Raw genomic sequence first — 4,493 nt, 5'->3', positions numbered from 1 at the left:
CATCCATCCATCCATCCATCCATCCATCCATCCATCCATCCATCCATCCATCCATCCATCCATCCATCCAACCCACACTTTTTGAGTAATTATGTTTTTGATAGTAAACCAATTTTTTATGAACATATAACTTCTGGAACTGATTTTGTCATGCGACAAGTATTGATACAGTACCACAGGAATAGTCTTATTTAACTTGTTATGCTGTCAATATTGTTCAGTTATTTATTAAGCAACCTTATTTTTTTAGCTTTTCTAAGAGTTTGGGTTACATCTGCACAACCTAATACACAAAAGTAAAACTCAAAACTCAGTTACTAAAATGATTATAAATTTACCTACCTTTAAAACTGAAACATTTCCAAATATTTCTACCGTAATACAGTTAAAGTGAACAAACAAGCACAGATAAATGGAACAGGGATGTCCAAACCTGGTTTTCAAGGGCCACCATCCTGCTCCAACACACCTGATTCTTCTTCTTCTTCTTCTTTTGTTAATGACCGACCGTTGACAAACAAGGTTTTGGTGCATTACTACCACCTGCTAGAGTGGATCGTGGATCAGAATGTAGGGGAAAAAAACCCTGGATTCTCTCCAATAATTTTGTCTTCTTACGATATCTAGTTCTAAACCCTATTCCTTTAGAGTCTTTGTCCAAAAGGTCTTTTATGTCCAGTTGCAATTTGTTGTCCTGTAAGGTACGTACCAGCTCCCTTCTCTCAACTATATACTTGGGRCAAAACAATAACACAAGGTCTACTGTTTCTTCTTGGAGACAAAAATCACATTTCCCTTTAGCATGTTTTCCTATTAAAGTACTATTTAACCCTGTATGAGCAAAACGTAATCTGGATATTATCATTTCTTCCTTTTTTATGTCATCCTGTTTTCCTTACTATGCCAACCTTTTTTCAAATGCTATAAAGCTAACACACCTGATTTCTTCTTCTTCTTTTTTTAATGGCGGTTGGTAAACTGCTATTAGGGCATTACCGCCACCTACTGGAATGGAGTGTGGACCAGAAGGCTATATACAGTTGATGTAAACAACCTGATTCAGTGATTGAATCCCCTTTTCAAATTCTACAGAAGCCTGCTAATCACCCACTCTTTCAAACCAGGTGTGTTGGAGCAGAGAAACATCTAAAACATGCAGGATAGTGGCCTTCAAGGACTTGACATCTTGCAAATAGAAGCACATGCTCTGTTCAGAAAATGTGTTTCACCTTTTTAAGGTTAAACTCTAAAGGCCTGACAAGTCCCTGTCTAAATACACTCATTAACCAGTTTGTCTCCCTCGAACACCTCTCTCTGTTTAAAAAAGCTAATCTTTAGCTAAGTTAACAGAAGCTGCAACTTTTCTTCCTCAGCTGGGTGATTATATGATGGTTTTCTACCTGACACATTTCACACGTCTGCACCTGTTTTCTTTCGCAAAGATACGGAGTGGAGGTATACTGTTGCTTTTAGCTTGTTAGGCTGAGGAATTTGTTTTACTACTGAAGCTCAATTTTACAATGAAACCTGATGAGAAGATCTGAACTGTTATCAGCAGTAAAGGGTGATTCCATTTTTAACTCAGTTAGCTAATTAGTTAATTGCAATCCGCATTTTAGACACTGGATGTAACAAAATATTAGGTGCTGCCTTTTAATAGTCTACTTTTTTAGACATTTTTGCTCATCCATGACAAGCCAGTCAAACTCTTTCTTGCTTTGTGATATTGTGTCTGTGCGAGATATGACATGTCAGTTCAGGATTCCCTGACCTCATTGTGTACCCAGTCATTTCTGTGTTACTATAAAATCATCTGTTTTTGGCGAACCAGCCACTGAGTGAGTTATGCCTGGCTCAACAGCCGCAAAAGGAGCAAGGGATGCAGTCTAATCCTGGAGCTGGCTAGTTCCAGGTTACTGGCCCACACACACAAAAAAATACCTCTTCAATCATTCCCATGGTTCTAATTCTGGGCAGCAAGCGTGGCGTCTACAGATTCCCAGGCTCCTCCTAAAAAATGACACATACTTAGACCAGACGCTTTGGGCAGCCAGCACAAAGCTGCAATTATTAGCAGGGCCTTTCTTTTTTTTTAAAGAGAAGGAAAGCTATTTTTAACCAATGCTAAAAGTTTGAATATCCCTTCACCCCTTGAGTACACCAAAAAACCACAGCTTGATAGTGGTTGGTTTCAGTAGAGGCTATATGTTCCTGGAGGGCAGAGCAGCCAGACAGCACTATGTCATTACAGGCAATGCAACATTTACTTTGCTTCGTTTCATGAAACTCTGGGCTGAAAACAGAGCAGGAATATTGATGAGTGAGATCGCTGCAATGTTGGTTTGGAGCTTTGTGAAAGACTCGTGACTGCCTTCTTTGTTGGTTGGTATGAATTTCAAGTAGCATTCCCAGCTATATTTCTCATGCATTCCTCCATGTTTGCAGGAATACCTACAGTAGAGGCTGTCAAAGTGCAAGACGCAGACAACATGCTGGGACTGAGAGGAAAATGAGGGCTGTCAAAGCGCCATTGAAGTATTGTATATCTGAAGAAGGAGAACAAATGTCTCTCACAAAGGAGAAACAAAGTCACAAAACAGACAGGAATCATTGTTGCTGCTGCTGCCTAACTTTGATAGAAGAAATTTATTTAAAAATCATAACAAAATAAATTTGTCTAAGTTCTCTGATCTGTGGGTCATTCCTGTTGTTGAGTCCACAACAGTGATGAAACTCACCTATTTACAGAGGTGTATAGCAACAAAGCACATTTACTTTGTTACATTAGGTAATTTTTTGAGGATCTATAATTTTTTTATTTAAAACTTTTACTTTTATTTTGTTACATTAAAAATATATACATTTTACTTCRTTACTTTAAAATGAAACACCTTTTTACACACTACAAACTTAAATATGTCAGGAACTCATCTTAAAAGAATTGTTCATACACTCTAAAAAAGTACTGTTGAATTTACTTAACCAAGTATTGTCAACTGGTTCCACTAGACTGAGTTTAGCAAATAGAGGTTTTTTTTTTTTTTTGTAAATTGCTTTATACTTACTCAAATCAATTTAGTGGAACCAACTGACATAAATTAGTTAAGTAATTCCAACACTACTTTTTTGGCATGTGTAAAARTACTTTTACTTTCCTGATTATTGTGAGCAGTTTTATGACTTTTACTTAAATATTTTTCTTACTGGTGGAATTCATTTTTTTTACCAAAGTAATTTTCCATTTTTGTTTTACTTTGACTTCGTGTTTTTGTTTTTCCAAATACTTTATACACCTCTGCTTATTTCAGAGATTTAAATTTGAGAATTGTTTGCTTTTTGTACAGTAGGGGGAGTGATGGTGATTTAGCTCAGAGGGATAAAAAGTGTCATCACAGCGCATCAACTGAATCTGTTTTTGTGTTGTGCATAGGACCTCTCATAAACAGCAATGACGGTTATTCCAAACCAGGTAAATGAAACAAATCTGACATGCACCTTGAGTTAGAAGTGATTTCATAAATTTGCCACAAATGTGCTTTATTGTAACATCTGAAACTCAGCTACTATATAATCTTGTTCAGGGAAAAGTTATTGAGTTTATTTTTTGGAGCTGTGTTATGCTTCTTAATTGCCCCTTTAAAATATCCCATTCTCACTCCAGATCCTAACATTACCTAAAAACTCTTCTCCCTTTGCTTTTAGATGCACCAATTTGAAACCTCACAATCCAGGATTCTGCAAAAATCAGCTGAGCAAGCATTTAAAACAAAACTGATGGACGATGTGATAAGATTCCTGACTGAATGATTTTTGGTAGGCTCTTATTGTTGGCTCAGCTCAAAACATGTGCCGATTATGCAAATAATTTTTGCCTGTGCATGTATGTTCTAAACCTGATGTGCTATGTTACTAGAACAAAGGCTCTCTGCCAAACAGCTTGTGAGAATTCCTCTTGCTCCTCAGACTTCTCCAGGCGCCAGCCACCGGTGCTCTGAAAATGACTTAACCAAAGAAAGGAGAGAGAGAGAGAGAGAGAGAGAGAGAGAGAGAGAGAGAGAGAGAGAGGGAGACGGAGAGACAGAGAGAGAGACAGAAACAGGGAGGGAGAGAGAGAGACAGAAACAGGGAGGGAGAGAAAGAGACAGAAACAGGGAGAGACAGAGAGAGAGGGAGACAGAGAGAGAGAGACAGAGACAGTGAGAGAGAGAGAGACAGTGAGAGACAGTGAGAGACAGTGAGAGAGAGAGAGAGAGAGAGAGAGAGAGAGAGAGAGAGGGAGACGGAGAGACAGAGAGAGAGACAGAAACAGGGAGGGAGAGAGAGAGACAGAAACAGGGAGGGAGAGAGAGAGACAGAAACAGGGAGGGAGAGAGAGAGACAGAAACAGGGAGGGAGAGAAAGAGACAGAAACAGGGAGGGAGAGAGGGAGGGAGAGAGAGAGAGAGAGAGAGAGAGAGAGAGAGACAGAGAGAGACAGAGAGAGAGGGAGACAG

The 4,493-nt window shown here is 38.8% G+C and overlaps 1 long non-coding RNA gene across 1 annotated transcript in view; it reads left to right on the top strand.

Annotated features, from left to right (window-relative positions):
• Positions 1-3,373: 3,373 nt before the first annotated feature.
• LOC106533887 (uncharacterized) overlaps positions 3,374-4,493 on the top strand; it is a 5,331-nt gene continuing 4,211 nt past the window's right edge. The window contains exons 1-2 of the long non-coding RNA XR_001312298.1: positions 3,374-3,469; positions 3,703-3,813. This is a non-coding gene — a long non-coding RNA (uncharacterized LOC106533887). The remainder of the gene's footprint in view (positions 3,470-3,702; positions 3,814-4,493) is intronic.

This window comes from Austrofundulus limnaeus, unplaced genomic scaffold, assembly GCF_001266775.1.
Source record: "Austrofundulus limnaeus strain Quisiro unplaced genomic scaffold, Austrofundulus_limnaeus-1.0 Scaffold6, whole genome shotgun sequence".
In the NCBI taxonomy this organism is placed as follows: Eukaryota; Metazoa; Chordata; class Actinopteri; order Cyprinodontiformes; family Rivulidae; genus Austrofundulus; species Austrofundulus limnaeus.
This window is presented reverse-complemented; position numbering and strand designations above follow the sequence as displayed.